A 21,027-nucleotide genomic window follows, 5' to 3' on the forward strand; every position below is an offset into this window, starting at 1 on the left:
CTTGGACGGGCTGCGTGAACTTATTTTACAAGTCAGATAACTACTAACTTTTCTGTTTTATACCTTTAATAATTTAAAGAGGAAATCCACAGCTCAGGAGTCGATTCTACTTGGTTTGTGCAAGCGTGAATGCGCCCTCCTTCTCCTGGGGCGGAGAGGGTACAAAAGCGGAGCAGACACCCACCACCGCTGCAACCTAGAACCCCGGCGCGCGCCTGCGCCTGCGCCAGCAGCGGGGCCCTGAGCCCGGCCTTCCCGGCGTGCCCTGCGCACGCAGGAGACTTTTAACTTGAAGCGACGAGTGACTCAGCCGCGTGGCCGCGCCTGCCAGGGCCGGGGGTGCGCGTCGCTGCGGCAGTGCCGGTCCCCGCGACCGCGGCGACGGCGGCAGCGGCTCTCCGCGGCGGGGCTTGCGGGCGCCTCCCGGGCGGATTCCGACCCCGAGCGCGAAGGCGCGGCTGGGAGCACCGAGTAAGTGGCGGCGTGGGACAGATTCACGCGCGAAGACCAGGCAGGGCGAGTCTGGCGGAGGGCGTGTCCGAGTTTTGCCTTTGTGTCCGGGGCGGGGGTCGTCTCCTTAGGACGACTCTCGGGGTGGCAGGGCGGACCGCGGCGGCCAGGACCCCGATGAAGGGCCCGGTGACGAAACCACGGCGAGAGAAAGTGTCAGTAAACAGGTTACGGGCGCCTGTTTTTGTGTTGAAGCTAAAGTTGATGATCCGGGAGGTGGGTGGTGGAGAAAGCTATGCCGAAATCAGAAACCCAGGGGTCGGGGTGCTTGGTTTTATCCCGTCTGCAGAGAAATAACGAGAACCCTGTAGTGTTTGTTGACAACGCATCTGTACATGCTTATTTTTCTGGCAGTTAATTGAATCGTGAAAAATTATGTAGTTGGTCGGACTTCCTCTAAACTCTGTCTGAAGCAGAGTGCGTTTTGCTGGGTCTTTTCACCCCCGATTCAAAGTCTTCCTTCCCTGCCACCCACAAATAACTAGCTTTCATCAGTGGCCTGTCTGAGTGTAAAAGAGCTGGGGAGAGCCTTAACTGGTAATTTTCTTTTAAATAAAAACTTACTTTTTTATAGCATACAGTGTCTTCAGGTTTACAAGCCCAGTTCTGTACTATCCAAAAAAAAAATTCGATTGTGATCCTTTCTGAAAATCCTCGGGTTGAACAAATTAATTAAAAAAAAAAACCTAGTGAACAAACTAACAGGATCAGCAAGGCTGTGGAGGACCTGTTTAACTAGCTTATGAAAATACACCTTCATAATTCCTTTAACTGTGTTCCTTTTGGATGCTAAACAGCTAGCTCCAACTGTTAACTGAGAAATTGAATTTTTTTTTTTAATGGGCACCAAAACAAAGTGCTGTAGTAATACCAATTGGATGTGATGAATTCAGTGTCAAAAATTCACCCTCAACCTCTCGTTCCTCTCTCCTTGCACATTCCAGGGCAGTAATTCCCAAATATAAAGTTGCCCCTTAAAATGCCAATAACCTGTCTTAAAAGCTTGCAAGCAGCAGTCCAAGGCATGATTTTGGTCTCTTATTTGCCTGGACTAAGAGAGGGAGGAGGAAAGTCAGAAATACGAGGAGGAAATGTGTGGCTAATTGCCTCCGTGAACAACTGCCTCCTTTGCCATGAGACCAGAAGAACTGAATAGTGCCCACCTACCATTATTGAACGTTTTGATAAGAGATTCTGTAGAAGAATCTTGATCAATAGGGGGAAAATATAGAACAGAATTTCAGATTCTTGTGGAATCCAGACTTTCTGGAGCCCTGGAGGCTGGATGAACCCCTGAAACTGCTGCCCTGAGATAATCGTTAAACCTTAAACTGGAACAATTCCCTGAAGTCTTCTCAAAACCAAACAATAGTTTAGCTTAACTAGTAAGAAAAAGTCTGCCTTGAACATTATGTTCTTTTAAGAAGTATCTGTATGGAATCAAACCGACAACAGCAACTCGAAAGATTAGATAGGAACTTTACAGGGCAATGAGTTGATGTTAGTGGGAGAGAAGCAGCTTAGGAAAGGAGGGTGAGAACAGTGGCACAGCTGAAAGAATGTAATCAGTGCCACTGAATTGTACATGTAGGAACAGTTCAATTGGTGTATGTTTTCCTGTGTATATTCCCAACAACCCTCCCAAAGAAATGCCAATACCCTAGCACCGTTCCCAGAAATTTGATGTGACGGGTCCCTAAGTCTGCATTTTAAGCAAACAGTCCTTCCCTTGGTCTGTTGTTGGTGACTGAAGGACCACACTTGAGAAACCACGTGAGGGATAGCCAAGGATTTTTTACAACTACCTTAGCCCTTTGTTGACCTATTTCTCTACCTCCAACTAGTCATAAAAAACCCACTGCCGTCGAGTTGATTCCAACTCATAGAAACTCTGTAGAGTAGAACTGCCTCATAGGGTTTCCAAGGAGTAGCTGGTGGATTCACACTGCGACCTTTTTGTTAGCAGCTAAGCTTTTAATCACCACACCTCCAGGGCTCTAAAGGCTGACTAAAAAGCCTTGACTTTTCAGAAGGAAAAGTGAGGAAAGATAGGGCTTTCTTAGACCCCAGCACCAGGGTAGGAAATGACTTTCATACGCATATTCTGATACTGCCTTGGTGGTTTAGAGAGAGCCCAGGCTTGATTAATCTATCCTTTTTCCGTCTGCGGCTGCCGCCAGTGTCATCAGAGGTTAAGCAGTGCCGTTAGGCCAAATCTTCTCCCCTTCCCCCGGCCTCCAACTAACTCAGTCATCCCCTCCCCTTAAAACCGGTACAGCCAATGCCATGTAACTCCCTCTGGCCTTGAGCTCTCAAGATTCCCTGATGTGCAGCAGTAGCATTTGTGAGGGCTTTTTTCAGTTTAGCTGGACATTAATTCGGCCATGAAATAAATATCCCAGTAACGCCTATTATGTGCAAGGTGTTGTAGTAAGCACTGTGGTTATTAGGTGCTGTCTCGTCTGCTCTGTGTCACGGTGACCTTATGTATAACTGAACAAAATATTGCCGTGTCCACTGCCGTCTTCATCATTTGAGTCCATTGTTTTGGCTATTGTGTCAATCCATCTCATTGAGGGTTTCTGTCATTTTCCTTGGCCCTTTTTTTTTCTGTATACCTGTGAATGACACTGGCGATCTACTGCTGAAAATCAGCCGGTGAAAAACCCTGTGGATCACATCAGGCATTCTAGTAGGGCATTTTAGTAGCAGCATTGCAAATACGGCAGAGTTTTATTGCTCCCTTGAAGAAGAAATGAGGGCCGGATGACCTCTACTACTGCCAAAAGCTTTCTCTGTTTCTTATCCCCGTCAAATAGGTAGATAGGGATGAGGTCAGAGTTATGCCATGTGTTTCAGCCTTTTTTTTTCTTGTTTAATTGATCTTTTTCTGCTGACTCACAAAATGCCATGTCTTTCTATAGTCCTGGGCTTCCTGATTATTATGTCCTCCTCCAGCTCCCAATCTGAACCTACCAGCTCCTCCTTGTCCAACTGAAGTAAAAGGTTTAGGGGAATTTTTAGAATACTGAATGATTTCTAAAGCTTCCAGCATTCTGGTTGAAAGACCCAGAATCGTGGAAATTTGAGGCTTAGAGGTATAAGGGAACCTATTACAAATTTATCTAGTGCAATCCTCTCATCTTTCAGATAAAGAATCTGAGCAATGAGGTAGCAGAGGGCAGAGTGAGGACTCCTGGCTCCTAGCCGAATGTTCTTCCCACTAAATCATCTCAAGAAAAATGCTTCAAAAATGGAAAAGGTCCAGAGAAAATCAGTTATAAGTACTTGAAGAAAATGAAGAGACTTTCATATGACTACGAAGGTGGTATTATATGCAAAAATGGAGATTGAAGACTAGGATTTAACCATTGAAGTCATGAAGAGTAGGAGTACTAAAATAAGGAATTCTTTGAAACTTGAAGTAATTAAAGGACTAATAAAAGCAAGCAGATAACTATCTTGTTATCCCAAGAGGTGTTATGAACTCAATATTTTAAAAAGATTCAAGAAAGTTTAGATAAATACTTTGGTGAATTTTTCCTAGATGTTAGATGCTTGAGCAGTGCGGAGATCTTTTGAAGTTGGCTTCGTACGTATACTATTTTCCTTACCAAGTTATTTGGTCTTTCTGTAAGAGAATACAAGACTGTTCTAACTATTAATCTGGTTTAATATTTCTTAAGTTTTTATGGGAGATGAGGTTATTAGAATAGTACATGCATTTTGGAACCGTAGGAAGGAAAGAAGTGTAGATGAAAGCAGAGAGCCTTTTGATATTTTTTGCTTGCAGTGTAGACATTGTTTTGCTTGGGCATTGTTGAATTGTTCTTGGATATTCATTAAAGTAGCAGAAGTAGAAATAATAAGAGTAAGGGCTTAATAATTAATAGACATTATTATGTACCAGATTTTGTACCAAATGCTTTTACATCCATGGTCCCATTTAATTTCACAGATGAGGAATCTAATAAGACACAAAGGGATTATAAGTAACTTGGCTGGAATCACACAGCTAGTAAGTGGCTGAGCCAGTGTTCAACAATGTCCTCTTGGATCCAAAGCCATTAAAACTTACACTCGTTAATGTCCTCATTATACTTCATTGGGTTAAGAATGTGGGCTCTGGAGTCAGTCTTGCTTGGGTTCAAATCCTGGTTCCTCCATTTACTAGCTGAATAAATTATTGAACAGTTCTCTGTCTCTAAAACAAAGACTAATAGTACCTGAAGGGGGTTCTTAGGATTGAATTAATTCATATAAAGTGTTCCGAACTGGGCCTGACACATTGTAAGTTCTCAGGAAATGTTGGCTGTTAATTTTTTTTTTTTTTAATATTATAGTTTAACTTAAGACACTATCTTATTGAGATTCAGATTGTCCTTTCACAGATTTAATTTGAAATACTAAGGTTTTATGATAAGTGTAAATGTAAACTTTATCTCTGTTCTTAATAAAACAGGGAGAGCCTTACTAAAATTTTGGAAAGCATCGAGGTGTAGTGGAAAGATCTGTGACCCAGACCAGAGGATTTGGTTCTAGTTGTTTCTGTCACTGCTAGCTTTATGACGCTAGGTTAGAAATTTCTGTTTTATAGAAAAGGCTGTAAGGATCAAATGAAGTAACAAATACGAATAAATTGACACATCTGAATTATGGTGTTTGTGAAGAATATTGACTATACTATGGACTGCCAAAAGAACAAACTTGTCTTGGGATAAGTACAGCAGAAGGCTCCTTAGAAGTGAGGATGGCGAGACTTTGTTTCCCTTACTTTGGACATGTTATCAGAAGGGACCAATCCCTAAAGAAGGACATCATGCTTGGTAAAGTAGACCAAAAAAAAGACCCAGTGCTGTTGAGTCAGTTCCAACTCATATCAACCCTACAGGACAGAGTAGAACTGCCCCATAGGGTTTCCAAGGCTGTGAATCTTAACAGAAGCAGACTGTCACATCTTTCTTCTGTGAAGTGGCTCGTGGGTTTGAACTGCAGACCTTTCAGTTAGCAGCCAAGCTGTTTTAACTATTGCACCACCAGGGCTACATCAGGTAAAGTAGAAAACCCAGAAGAAACCCTTTGCCGTCAAGTCAGTTCTGACCCTAACCAATAACAGCAATGCAAATGTAAAATGTCATTATTGAATTATGAAAGAAAGTTATAATGCATTACTGTTGAATAATGGTTAAAAAAAAAAACTCAATTTCCTTAGAATAAAATAACGAGTGATTTATTATTGTTAGGTGCTGTTGACTCGGTTCCAACTCATAGTGACCCTGTGTACAACAGAACGAAACAATGCCAGGTCCTGTGCCATCCTCACAATCCTTGCTATGCTTGAGCCCATCGTTGCAGCCACTGTGTCAGTCCATCTTGTTGAGGGTCTGCCTCTCTCGCTGACCCTCTACCAAGCATGATGTCCTTCTCCAGGGACTGGTCCTTCCTGATAACATGCCCACAGTATGAGACGAAGTCTCACCGTCCTTGCTTCTAAGGAGCATTTTGGCTGTACTTCCCCCAAGACAGATTTGTTCAGTATTCTTCGCCAATACCATAATTCAAAGGCATCTTCCTTAGTCATTGTTCAGTTTTCACATGCATGTGAGGTGATTAAAAATATACAGTGTCTAGTACAACAACAAATACATAGACCAATGGAACAGAATTGAGAATCCAGACATAAATCCATCCACATATGAGCAGCTGTTATTTGACAAAGGCCCAAAGTCAGTTAAATGGGGAAAAGACAGTCTCTTTAACAAATGGTGCTGGCATAACTGGATATCAATCTGCAAAAAAATGAAATAAGACGCATACCTCACACCATGCACAAAAACTAACTCAAAATGGATCAAAGACCTAAGTATAAAATCTAAAACGAAAAAGATCATGGTAGGAAAAATAGGGACAACGCTAGGAGCCCTAATACATGGCATAAAGAGTATACAAAACATTACTAACAGTGCATAGACACCAGAGAAGAAACTAGATAACTGGGAGCTCCTAAAAATCAAACACCTATGCTCATCCAAAGACTTCACCAAAAGAGTAAAAAGATTACCTACAGACTGGGAAAAAGTTTTTAGCTGTGAAATTTCCTATCAGCACCTGATCTCTACAATCTACATGATACTGCAAAAACTCAACTACAAAAAGACAACGCAATTAAAAAATGGGCAAAGGATATGCACAGACACTTCACCTAAAAAGACATTCAGGTAGCTAACAGATACGGGAGGAAATGCTCACGATCATTAGCTTTAGAGAAATGCAAATCAAAACTACAGTGAGATTCCATCTCACTCCAACAAGGCCGGCATTAATCCAAAAAATGCAAAATAATGTTGGAGAGGTTCTGGAGAGACTGGAACACTTATACACTGCTGGTGGGAATGTAAAATGGTAAAACCACTTTGGAAATCAATTTGGCGCTTGCTTAAAAAGCTAGAAATAGAATTACCATACGATCCAGCAATCCCACTCCTTGGAATATATCCTAGAGAAATAAAAAAGAGCCTTTACACGAACAGATATATGCACACCCATGTTCATTGCAGCACTGTTTACAAGGGCAGAAAGATGGAAGCAACCAAGGTGCCCATCAACTGATAAGTGGATAAATAAATTATGGTATATTCACACAATGGAATACTAAGCATTGATAGAGAACAATGATGAATCCTTGAAACATTTCATAACATGAAGGAATCTGGAAGGCATTGTGCTGAGTGAAATTAGTTGCAAAAAGACAAATACCGTATGAGACCACTGTTATAAGAACTCAAGAAATAGTTTAAACAGAGAAGAAAATATTCTCTAATGGTTATAAGAGTGGGGGGGGGAAGAAGGGAGAGGGATATTCACTAATTAGATAGTAGACAAGAACTATTTTAGGTGAAAGGAAAGACAACACACATTACAGAAGAGGTCAGCACGACTGGACTAAACCAAAAGCAAAGAAGTTTCCTGAATACACTGAACAAAGGCCAGTGTAGCAGGGGCAGGGGTTTGGGAACCATGGTTTTAGGGGACATCTAGGTCAATTGGCATAATAAAATCTATTAAGAAAACATTCTGCATCCCACTTTGAAGAGTGGCATCCGGGGTCTTAAACGCTAGCAAGCGGCCATCTAAGATGCAGCAGTGGGTCTCAACCCACCTGGAGCTAAGGAGAGTGAAGAACACCAAAGACACAAGGTAATTATGAGCCCAAGAGACAGAAAGGGCCACATAAACCAGAGACTGCATCAGCCGGAGACCATAAGAACTAGATGGTGCCTGGCTGCAACTGGTGACCGTTCTGACAGGGAACACAACAGAGAACCCTGAGGGAGCAGGAGAGCAGTGGAATGCAGACCTCAAATTCTCGTAAAAGACCAGACTTAATGGTTTGACTGAGACTAGAGGGACCCTGGAGGTCATGGTTCCCAGACCTTCTGTTAGTCCAGGATGGGAACCATTCCCAAAGCCTGCTCTTCAGACAGGGATTGGACCGGACTATGGGATGGAAAATGATACTGGTGAGTGGGCTTCTTGGATCAAGTAGACACATGAGACTATGTGGGCAGCTCCTGTCTGGAGGGGAGGTGGGAGGGCAGAGGGTCAGAACCTGGCTGAATGGACACAAAAATATAGAGTGGAGAGAAGGAGTGGGCTGTCTCGTTGAGGGGAGAACAACTAGGAGTATATAGCAGGTGTATATAAGTTTTTGTATGAGAGACCGACTTGATTTGTAAACTTGTACTTAAAGCACAATAAAAAAAATACCATGGCATGGGTCATGGGTGCCTTAGTCCTCAAAGTGACATCTTTTTTTTTTGTTTTAACACTTTAAAGAGGTCTTTTGCAGCGGATTTTCCCAATGGGATACGTTGTATGATTTCTTGACTGCTGCTTTCGTGGGCATTGATTGTGGATCCAAGTAAAATGAAATCCTTGACAATGTCAGTCTTCTCTGTTTATCATGATGTTGCTTATTGGTCCAGTTGTGAGGATTTTTGTTTTCTTTATGTTGAGATGTAATCCATACTGAAGGCTGTGGTCTTTGATCTTCATCAGTAAGTGTTTCAAGTCCTCTTCACTTTCAGCAAGCAAGGTTGTGTCATTTGCATATCGCAGATTGTTAGTAAGTCCTTCAATCCTAATGCTGTGTTCTTCATATAGTCCAGCTTCTCAGATAATTTGCTCAGCATACAGACTGAAAGTGACACGCACCTGATGCACATACCTTTCCAGATTTTAAACCACATAGTATCCTGTTGTTCTGTTTGAACAGCTGCCTCTTGATCTATGTACAGTTCCTCATAAGCACAATTAAGTGCTCTGGAAGTTCCATTCTTCGAAATGTTATCCATAATTTGTTATGACCCACAGTCAAATGCCTTTGCATAGTCAATAAAACACAGGTAAACATCTTTCAAGTATTCTGTGGTTTCAGCCAAGATCCATCTGACATCAGCAATGATATCCATCGTTTGATGTCCTCTTCTGAATTCAGGCTGAATTTCTGGCAGTTCCCTGTCGATGTACTGCTGCAACTGCTTTCGAATGATCTTCAGCAATGTTTTACTTGCATGTGATATTAATGATATTGTTCAATACTTTCTGCTTTCTGATGGATCACCTTTCTTTGGAATGGGCACAAACACAGATCTCTTCCAGTTGGTTGGTCAGGTATCTGTCTTCCGAATTTCTTGGCATAGATGAGTGAGCACCTCCAGCACTTCATCTGTCTGTTGAAACATCTCAGTTGGTATTCTCTCAATTCCCAGAGCCTTGATTTTTCACCAATGCCTTCAGTTCAGCTTGGACTTCTTTCTTCAGTACAGTCGGTTCTTGAGCATATGCTGCCTCCTGAAAATGGTTGAATGTCCAGCCAATTCTTTTTGGTACAGTGACTCTGTATATTGCTTCCATCTTCTTTTGATGCTTCCTGCATTGTTCAGTATTTTGCCCGTAGAATCCTTCAGTATTGCAACTCGAGGCTTAAATTTTTTCTTCAGTTCTTTCAGCTTGAGAAATCCTGAGCATGCTCTCCCTTTTTGGTTTTCTAACTCCAGGTCTTTGCATGTTTCATTATAATGCTTTACTTTGTCTTCTTGAGCCACCCTTTGAAATCTTTTGTTCAGCTCTTTAACGTCATCATATCTTCCATCTGCTTTAGCTACTCTACGTTCAAGAGCAAGTTTCAGAGCCTCTTCTGAAATCCATTTTGGTCTTTTCTTTCTTTCCTGTCTTTTTAATGACCTTTTACTTTCTTCATGTATAGTGCCTTTGATATCATTCCACAACTCGTCTAGTCTTCGGTCATTAGTGTTACTGCATCAAATCTGTTCTTGATATGGTCTCTAAATTCAGGTGGGATATACTCAAGGGCATATTTTGGCTCTGGTGGACTTGTTTTAATTTCCGTCAGCATCAACTTGACCTTGCATATGAGCAGCTGATTCCGTGGTTGGCCCCTGGCCTCGTTCTCGTTGATGATATTAAGCTTTTCCATCATCTCTTTCTGCAGATGTAGTAGATTTGATTCCAGTGAGGTCCACATGTATAGTCACCCTTTATGTTGTTGAGAAAAGGTATTTGCATAAGTTGTTGGTCTTGCAAAATTCTGTCATATGATCTCCAGTGTCATTTCTGTCATCAAGGCCGATCCTTCTTTGTTTTTCTGTCTTTTGCATTCCAGTCACCAGTAATTATCAGCGCATCTTGATTGCATATTTAATCAATTTCAGAATGCAGAATTTGGTAAGAAGCTTCAGTTTCCTCTTCTTTGGCCTTAGTGGTTGGTGTATAAATTTGAATAGTCATATTAACTGGTCTTCCTTGTTGGAGTATGGATATTATCTATCACTGACTGACAGCATTGTACTTCTGGGTAGATCTTGAAATGTTCGTTTTGACAGCGAATCCAACACCATTCCTCTTTAATTTGTCATTCCTGGCATAGTAGACCGTATGATTGTCCGATTCAGAATGGCCAATACCAGTCCATGTCAGCTCACTAATGCCTGGGATATCGATCTTTATACGGTCCAGTTCATTTTTGATGATTTTCAATTTTCCTAGATTCATACTTCATACAGTCCATGTTCCAGTTATTAATGGATGCTTACAGTTGTTTCTTCTGATTTTGAGTTGTGCCACATCAGCAGATGAAGGTCCCAAAAGCTTGACTCCATCCGTGTCATTAAGGCCGACTGTACTTTGAGGAGGCAGCTCTTCCCCAGGCATATTTTGAATGCGTTCCAACCTGAGGATCTCATCTTCTGGCACTATGTCAACGTTCCACTGCTGTTCATAAGGTTTTTCACTGACCAATTTTTTCAGAAATAGACCATCAGATCCTTCTTCCTAGTCTGTCTTAATGTGGAAGCTGAAGAACTTGTCCACCATGGGTCACCCCGCAGGTATTTGAAATATTGGTGGCATAGCTTCCAGCATCAGAGCAAAACTCGAGTGACCACAGTACAAACTGACAGATCAGTGGTGGAGTGATTTATACCTGTATATAAAGATTACAGTCTGTATCATAAAACTGTCTAAGATTCTTCTCATGAGTTTTTCCTAAATTTTTTTTTTTTTTTTTTTTGGTGGGGAGGGTGAAATTTAATTTTTTGCAGTTCTGTCCTTTTTCATGTGTGATCACCTATCCTGTCTTCACCTATTATTCAGAAACATACTTACTGTTGAGTACCCTAAGAAGCAGATCCTGCCTCTGTATAAATCATCGCAAATGTTGAATTTAAAACTTTTAAGACTACATTGTCATCCTGTTTAATAATCAGCTTGAGAAACTGTTTCATGTATTTAACCTAAATTGCTAATTCATCTGTTAAGTATATCTCGTCTTTTAGTCTAGGTGGAAAAATATTAGACTCTCTTATGTACTAATACATCATTTTCTGTTTAAACTCTCAAGAAGCCCTGGTGGCGCAGTGGTTAAGCACTACTTGGCTGCTAACCAAGAGGTTTGAACCCACCAGCCACTCTGTGAGAGAAAGATGTGCCAGTTTGCTTCCATAAACATTTATAGCCTTGGCAACCCCAAAGGGTTATGAGTCGTAATTGACTTGATAGCAACGGCTTTGGGTCTTTTTGGTATTTAAACTCTTAATTTTTTTCTTAAACTATTCTCAGCTTTAAAAAAAGAAAGAAAAGAAAAATTTCAGTGATTCAAGAATTTTCTTGAGTTTCCTCTTTTTAGAGGTATATTTTCCCTTTTAAAATAACACATTTAATTTAGTGAATTTGGAATATTTAGTAAAAAACCAAACCAAACCCACTGCCGTCGAGTCGATTCCAACTCATAGCGACCCTATAGGACAGAGTAGAACTGCCCCATAGAGTTTCCAAGGAGCGCCTGGCAGATTTGAACTGCCCACCTTTTGGTTAGCAGCCATAGCAGTTAACCATTACGCCACCAGGGTTTCCATTTAGTAAACACAAGAAAAAAAATTTAAATCATGTGATCCTACATGTTAGGTAGAATAATTATTAACATTTGATGGAAATACCCAGTTTAGGATAGAGGTTACAAGAGATTCACTTCTTATTGGTTGTATTTTATTTTTTAAACTCGGTGGTGGATACAAGAGTTACTATATTTTTCTTTAAATTTTTTTGCTTGTAGTACATTAATTTTTTTAATTAGGTAATGTGACTAATAAAGTGGTAAAAGAAACAGATTGTTTAAGGGCATTTAGACTGTTTATAAATTGGACTTAAGGACTTAAACCTCAACTTAAATCCAAGTAACTGTAATACAGTTTTTTCTGTGCAAAAAAATGGTTTTTCAACATAAGTCATACTGACAAAAGAGTATTAAGGGTAATAATTTAGGAGTGTCAAGTAGAGGAGACTGGAAAATACAACCAGGCATTATAATCATGTCCTTCCCATTACTGTGCTTCCATGTGCTCAGTCCAGGCTCAGTGATCATAGTGAAGGAAAGAAAAGGGAAGTAGACGAGGAGGAGCTCCAGCCTTCCTGTGGAATTGGAAGGAATGCCCACCTCGCTCCTGCTCTTACTTTTGTTACGGCTTTCTTGCAAGGTGAAATGAGGAACAGAAGTGGTCCTGGCAACAGAAGACTTTGAATTTTCTGCCTTGCCCAACTTGTGTAGTTTTTGTCTTGAATTCTATTTTGTAGGTTATTAATATAGCTTCACCAGCTCTCTTGTGGGTAGTTGCCTCTTTTTCCATCCTTTGTCCATTTTTCTGTTGGGTTAGTTTCATATATTTTCATAAACCCTCAATGAATATTACGGTAATAACCCCTTTAGCTGTTAAAATATATTTTACAAGTCTGTCTTTTGTCTGTTTTCTTTGTTTACAGGCTCCTTTGTCATACAAAAGTTCTTAATTGTTTTTTAGTCAGATTTGTCTTTTTCTTCTTTTTTAAATTTTGGGTTTTTGTTACTGATTAAAAAGGCCTCCACCCCTAGGTTATAATCTAGAACATTCTTAAAATAGTGTTGTGATTCAGTCTCTCATCCATGAAATGAAAAAAAAAAAAAAACTAGACTATATCAGTTGTCCCCAAACGTGGCCATTTAGCAGGATCATCTGAGGAGCTTGTTAAAATTCAGATTCTCGGGACTGAGTTGCTGGGGCTGAGGGCTGGGGACCACAGTCTCAAAGGACATCTAGGTCAATTGGTGTAACATAGTTCATAAAGAAAATATTCTATATCCTACTTTGGTGAGTAGTGTCTAGGGTCTTAAAAGCTTGCGAGCAGCCATCTAAGATAAATCTATTGGTCCCATCCCGTCTGGAGCAAACCAGAGGCACAAGGAAAATACTAGCCTAAAGGACCACATGAAACACAGCCTCCAGCAGCCTGAGCCTACAAAAAACTAGATGGTGCTCAGCTACCACCACCAACCGCTGTGACAGGGATCATAATAGAGAGTCCTGGACAGAGTGGGAGAAAAATGTAAAACAAAATTCAAATTCACAAAAAAAGATCAGACTTACTGGTCTGACAGAGATTAGAGGAACCCCCAAGACTATGGCCCACGGACACTACTAATGCAGAACTGAAGCCACTCCCAAAGCCCACTTTTCAGACAAGATTAGCCAGGCCTGTAAAACAAACAATAACACATGTGAAGAACGTGCTTTTTAGTTCAGTCAAATATACGAGACCAAATGGGCCACTCCTGCCCAGAAGCAAGACAAGAAGGCAGGAAGGGTCGGGTAAACTGGACAAATAGACTCAGGGAACTAGGGGTGGAAACGAGGAGCATGCTGTCACATTGTAGGGATTGCAGCCAATGTCACAAAATAATGTGTGTACAAATTTTTGAATGAGAAACTAATGTGGGCTGTAAACTTTCACCTAAAGCACAATAAAAATTTTTTAAAATTTAAGATTCTTAGCAGGAAATTTGATGATGATTATGGGTGGTAGTTGCACAGTATGGTTAATATAATTGATATCACTAAACTGTACACCTGAAAAGTGTTGAATTGGCAAATGTTTTGTTATATATATTTTTACAACAATAAAAAAAAATTTCAGATTCTCAGGCTGTACCCCAGACATACCAAATCATAGTCTCTGAAGAATGAGGCCCAAAAATCTGTTTTTAACAAGCTCCTCTAAAAACCAAACCAACCCAGTGCCGTCGAGTCGATTCCAACTCATAGCAACCCTATAGGACAGAGTAGAACTGCCCCATAGAGTAAAAAAGGAGCGCCTGGTGGATTCGAACTGCTGACCCTTTGGTTAGCAGCCGTAGCACTTAACCACTACACCACCAGGGTTTCCCAAGCTATTCTAAGGGGTTCTGATTATCAGCTGGACTTGGAACCACTGGATAGTGTGATAACCAGAGTCTCTTCTGATTCTAAAATATCATTTTTCTATATTATATAACTTTGCATAATCTCAATAGATTGAAACTCTTTGAAGATAGGTACTACTACCCTTTTTATTGCCATCAACCAATTGAGATCTTTATTATGCCACAACTAGACAATTCCAGTAACCCCCTCTTAAGATCTCTCCAGTCTATCTGTAGTCGTATTTATCTTAAAGCAAGATTTTGAACTTGATAATCTTCTATAAAAAAAACTTTAGCTTCCCCATCATGTACAAGACAAAATCTTAACTCTGCTTTACTTTATAATTCAAGGTCTCCACAACCTGGCCCCAGCGTGGTTTTCACCTTTATCTTCCCCAGGGGCTGTTGTGTACAGCCATCATAGCTGTGCATTGTACAGCTCCTCAGATGATAGTCTGACGGCCTTCCCTGAAGATGTATGATATGGCAGCGGGGCTGATCTCTCCCACCTTTCTAAGTGAAGCCTCCACTCATGCCTGATGAGTCTCCTCTCTTTCTCTTTCATATAGCAATGAAGCCTGTTGGATCTTACCTTCCCGACTGCTATATCCCATTCACTCTGTCTGGAATGCCCTTTCCCCCTTTTCTCTGTCAAAGTGTTCTGTCTGTTTACATCCAGGCAGTGTAGTGTTACACTATAGAGTGATTTCCAGGATATATTGTTAAGTAAAAACAGCAAGTTCCAAAAGACTGGGTATGGTATTATACCTTTTATGTAAGGTACAGTAAGAATTAAGAGCATATATCTACACACACATATTTGCTTATTTCTGCACAAGAAACAAAGGATAACAGAAATTCGTAAAAGTGGCTATCTGTAGGGGACAGACAGGAATAGATGGAGGGAAAAGGAAGGGAGAGAAAATAAATTTTTTAAATAATCAAAAAATATTGTATAACTGAATATAAAGAGAAACAAATGAACCTAAGTGATAGCACAACCACACAGAGAAAAAGTAACTTGAATATAACACCCTAACTATATATACATCCTTAGTGGGATGTATTTTAAGGACAAAAAGAACTTCCCCTCCAAAAACACTTCAACTTAGTAGGTTTGTTACTACTAATAATAATGATGCTATCAACTATGGTTTTTCAGTGTGAGAGGAAAGATATACTAATAGAAAATAAGAAAAACCCTGTAGTGCTGAAGTTAGATTGGAACTATCAGTATGAACTTACGGTTGTTTAAAAAAAAATCCTGACTTTGTCCACTGAAATAGTCTAGAAGCGATGACATCCCAGGAGCAGTGAGGACACCTAGTGCTCAGATCCTGGTTTCTAAATGCTGTTCCCCACTAAAAGAAACTAAGGCTCTATGGAGAAACAGCTGATTCCAGGTCTGGGACAGGGATGGTACAAGGCGAGCTTGAAGGAGTCTTGTGCCGGAAAGCAGCTTCAAGTGCCAGTGAGATTATGTTAAAATGACACAGATGCTGGCTTGAAGGGAACCCTCCTAGCCAAATATGAGACAGCTTAACCCAAAATTCAAGACCATTTGAAAAAATGATGATGGTAATGGATTATAATACACTGAGTTAAAACAAATTTATGAATTTGTAGTGATACCTAAAGGAGAGTAACCAAAACCAAACCCACTACCGTCGAGACAATTCTGTCTTATAGCCACCCCATAGGGTTTCCAAGGCCATAAATCTGTGGAAGTAGATTGCAACATCTTTCTCCCACAGAGCTGCTGTTCAAACTGCCAACCTTTCAGTTAACAGTCGATTGCTCTAACCACTGTGCAACCAGTCCTCCCTTAAGGTTAGCCCTGGTGGCTAACCAAAAGGTTGGCAGTTCTAACCCACCAGTGGCTCCGAGAGAGAAAAGACATGGCAATCTACTCCCATAAAGATTACAGCCTAAGAAATGTGGCGGTTCTCCTCTGTCATACAGGGTTACTATGAGTTGGAATTGACTTAGCAGCACACAACAACAAAAGGATAGTTAGCTCTACTTCTCAGAAGACTGCAAAACAATAAATATAGGGAAATGATAGAGTTAGGAAGTCGTCATTTTGTAATCCCAAATGTGATAATTGACTCAGGCAAGAATCATCAGTAGCTGCTAACACCACTAGGTAAAAGTTTATTGAGAAACAGGTACTAAGTCTTTACAAAAAAAAAAAAAAAAACCAAACCTGTTGCCGTCAAGTTTATTGTGATTCATAGCAACCCCATACCATAGTCCATTTTAATGATGTGATCAAATTTAACATCACCATAGATAAATATGTACACCCATGTTCATTGCAGCAGTGTTCACAATAGCAAAAAGATGAAAACAACCTAGTTACCTATCTACAGACAATAAGCAAATTATGGTATATTCACACAGTGGAATACTACACAATGATAAATAACAATGATGAATCCAGAAAACATCTCACAACATGGATGAATCTGGAAGGCATTATGCTGAGTGAAATTAGTCACAAAAGGACAAATATTGTATGAGACCATTATTATAAGAACTCAAGAGAAGGTTTAAACACAGAAAACATTCTTTGGTGGTTACGAGGGTGGAAAGGGAGAGAGAAGGGAATTCACTAACTGGATAGTAGACAAGAATTCTCTTAGGTGAAGGGAAAGACAGCACACAATACTGGGGAAGTCAGCACAACTGGACTAAACCAAAAGCTAAGAAGTTTCTTGAACACAACCAAACACTTCGAGGGACAGAGTAGCAGGGGCAGGGGTCTGGGGACCATGGTTTCAGGGGACATCTAGGTCAATTGGCATAACGAAGTTTGTTAAAATGTTCTGCATCCCCCTTGGGTGAGTGGCGTCTGGGATCTTAAAAGCTAGCTATCGACATCTCAGATGTATCAGTTGGTCCTAACTCACATGGAGCAAAGGAGAATGAAGAACACCAAAGACACAAGGAATATATATTAGCCCAAGAGACAAAAGGGCCACATAAACCAGAGACTCTATCAGCCTGAGACCCAGAAGAACTAGATGATCCTGGCTACCACCAATGACCTGACAGGAAACACAACAGAGTCCCTGACAGAGCAGGAGAAAAATGGATTGCAGAACTCAAATTCACTTAAAAAGACCGGTCTTAATAGTCTGGCTGAGACTAGAGGAACCCCAGGAGACATGTGCCCTGGACTCTCTGTTAACTCAGAACTAAAACCACTCCTGAGGCCAACTTGTCAAAGTTTAGACTGGACTATAAAACATAAAATAATACTCGTGAAGATTGTGCTTCTTATTAGTTCAAGTAGATCCATGAGACTAAATGGGTAGCTCCTGTCCGGAGGCAGGATGAGAAGGCAGAAAGGAATAGGAGCTGGTTGAATGAACACAGGAATGGGGTGAAAAGGAGGAGTGTGCTGTCACATTACAGGGATTGCAACTAGGGTCACATAATAAATTTTTGTATGAAAAATTGAGCTGTAAACTTTCATCTAAAACACGATAATAAAAATTTAGCATCACCTGTAGTGATTGGCGTTAACGTGCCTCTCGATGCAGTGGACTGCCTTCTATGTAGTATTCTTGCAAACTGTTTAACCTGTATCTAATCATGTAGAAACAGACAAACAGATCCAGAATGTTAGAACTGACCTGGACTCCTTCAAAAATGTCAATGTCATGAAAAACAAAATCCCCAAAACTGGAGGAGGAATATTCAAGATTAAAAGAGACAGAACAACCAAATGCATTGAGTGAACCTTGACTGGATGATGGATCCAAAAACAAACCAACAAAATTTACCCAAATGCCCCTGTATAAAAGAAAATACAGGGGCATTTGGGTAAATTTGAATATGAATTATATATTGATATTATAGAATTGCTAATTTTCTTAGACATGAAAATGATACTGTTGTAGGAGAGTGTTCTCATTCTTTGGGTATGCATGCTGAAGTATTTAAGGGTGAAGTGTTAATGGTGTCTGTAATTTACTTTCAAGTGATTGAGGAGTGTGTGTGTGTGCGTGTACAAGAACCATTTGAGGCAGGATGATAACTGGTAAATCTGAGCATAGGGTATACAGGTGTGCTGATTGTACTGATTTTTCAATTTTTCTATGGATTTGAAAAGTTTCAAAATAAAAGTTGGGGAGAAAATCTTACAGAGCTCAGCTCAGAGTTTGTCTCCTATATGAAGACTTCCTTTAGCTAGAGGTGATTTTTTTATATGAATTATTATGATGTTTATTTTTATCTTACGGTCCCCAAACCTGAATGCTCATGAGGACTACCTGAGAAGTTGATCCCCCCACCCCATTACAAACTCCCAGGACCCCCTGTAAGCCTATGGAGACAGACTCAGTGGGAATAGGCCTAAGAATCTTCTCAGGAACCACAGGTCTGTACCACTTACTCTGTATTCATTACTGTGTTTACTACTTTCTTTATGTCTCCTTCCTTCATACATCCCCACGCACTGGCTTAGGAGCAGAGGACCAGCCCTTGAAAGTGTTGCTTGATCCTTTATGTCTCCCAGTGCTGGCACAATGCCTTCTGGATAACAGATGTGTGGTAAATATATGTTGACTATACATATATATATATATTGATAAGGAGTCCTAGGGGCACAGTGGTTAAGTGCTCCACTACTAACTGAAAGGTCAGTGGTTTGAAACCGACAGCCAGTCTGCGGAAGAAAGATGTGGTAGTCTGCTTCCGTAAAGATTACAGCTTTGGGAACCCTGGCGCAGTTCTACTCTGTCGTACAGGGTTACTATGAGTCAGAATTGACCTGATGGCATCAGGTTTGGTTTTAGTCAGCATATATAGTTGACAAATTTGTTGATAATCTGAAGAGATTCTCAGACACTTCACTATAACTTTGAGAGATTGAAAAAAAAAAAAACTGTCAGATAAAGTGCCTGGTTAATGAAGATCAGTTTACACCATTAGAAAGCCGTCTGGTTTTTAGTTTTGAAACTGCAAATTTGGGCTGACTCATTAGGGGGAGAGTAAATGGGAATATGTGGTAAGGTGTATATAAGTTTATATGTGACAGACTGACTTGATTTGTAAACTTTCACTTAAAGCACAGTAAAAATTATTTAATTAAAAAAACTGCAAATTTGAGTTTACAGAAATAACATGTTTCTTATGTGGAATTAAGAAGTAACAGTGGTATCATAATTGAGTTTTACTACCTCTGCAAATGGGTATATTCTGAATGCGGTATTTATTCTCTGTAAAAATACCCATAGATATAAACAGAGGATTGTTGGCATTGGAATTGAAATGAGGGAGGATGTGGTAGCTGGGCATTAATACAAAGAAGAAAAACAAAAAAGCTTTTTAAATGTGATTTTTTTTTTTAAGCTTGAAGCTAGCTTTGAATATATAAATTTTTTTTTTTAAAGGCTGACTTTCTTTTCCGTGTTTACCATGTGCCATTCAGGCTGTGCTTTATCTGAATTATTTGTAATCTTTACAACAATCCTTCCAAATAGGTTCTATTATTATCTTCAATTTACAGATGAGAAAACTGAGGCTCAGAGGAGTTAGTCATGTGCCCAGACTCAGCCAAAGCAGGCAGTGTGACCCCAAAGCATTTGCTGGTAAGTATGTGAGGCAGGGAAGCTGTGGTTTAACATGTTGTTGTTAGCTGCCGTTGGGTCTGCCCTGGCTCATAGCAGTCTCATGCACAACGGATCTAAACGCCGCTTGGTCTTGTGCCATCCCTCTGATGGGTTGCAGATCGGACTGTTGTGATTCACAGGGTTTTTATTGGCTCTTTTTCAGAAGTAGATTCCCAGACCTTTCTTCCTAGTCTTAGTCTGGAAGCTCCATTGAAACCTGTTCAGTATCATAACACACAAGCCTTTATAGGGAATTAACAGGTCTCCTACCTGGAAGGTGAGAATTGTACCACTGAACTACCAATGCCATGGTTAAGTATCCAAAACCCAACCAAACCCGTTGCCATTGTGTCAGTTCTGACTCATAGTGACCTGACAGGACAGAGTAGAACTGCCCCATAGGATTTCCAAGGCTGTAATCTTTACGGAAGCACACAGCCACACGTCCTTCTCCTACAGAGCAGCTGGTGGGTTGGAATTGCCAGCCTCTCAGTTAGCAGCTGAGTGTTGAACCACTGCACCAGGAGGGCTCCCTGTGGCTAAATATAGCCTCCTTTAATTTGAGACTTCATGAGGAAGTGGTGTGGTAGATGGGAAAACATTTTATAGCATCAGTTCTTGGAAAAGAGAAGGAAAAGAGGAAGGGGAAGGATCTTTACTAGGACTAATTATACAACTGTTTAGGATCACAGGGAGAGTATATAAGAAAGGCGTGTGTATAAACCTTGACCGGTATTTAAAGAAGTACAATATCATGAGAAGTTCTTTTTATGCACAGAAAAGTTTTCTCTTATAGCATCAATGTTAATCTAAACAACATAATCTATCTTTAAAGAACGCAGTGCATTCATATGTATTAAGATACTAAAGTTAAAATTACATTTTATTTTTGAATTAAAAAATGGACTAAATACTATCCTCTAACAGTAAATACTAAAATTGTTCTAGTAATAATTACTTTCCACACATTTTTTTGTTAATGTTTCACTGAAATAGGCAAAGCAAATGATTAAAACCCAAAACCAAACCCATTGCTGTCTAGTGATTCCTACTCATAGTGACCCTATAAGATGGAGTAGAACTGCCCCATAGGATTTCCAAGGCTGT

The 21,027-nt window shown here is 40.3% G+C and overlaps 1 protein-coding gene across 5 annotated transcripts in view; it reads left to right on the forward strand.

Moving 5' to 3' along the window:
• The first annotated feature begins 366 nt into the window (after nucleotides 1-366).
• Nucleotides 367-21,027, forward strand: part of KCTD20 (potassium channel tetramerization domain containing 20) — a 43,943-nt gene continuing 23,282 nt past the window's right edge. The window contains exons 1-2 of one of the 5 annotated variants that reach the window (XM_010588035.3): nucleotides 383-471; nucleotides 19,818-19,899. The gene's annotated coding sequence lies outside the window, so the exon portion shown is untranslated. Of the gene's footprint in view, nucleotides 472-18,152; nucleotides 18,687-18,754; nucleotides 18,860-19,817; nucleotides 19,900-21,027 lie in introns of those variants that run through there. The other 4 variants (XM_023546325.2, XM_010588029.3, XM_023546308.2 and 1 more) reach the window with 4 other exon arrangements.

This window comes from Loxodonta africana, chromosome 1 (assembly GCF_030014295.1).
Source record: "Loxodonta africana isolate mLoxAfr1 chromosome 1, mLoxAfr1.hap2, whole genome shotgun sequence".
NCBI classification, from domain to species: Eukaryota; Metazoa; Chordata; class Mammalia; order Proboscidea; family Elephantidae; genus Loxodonta; species Loxodonta africana.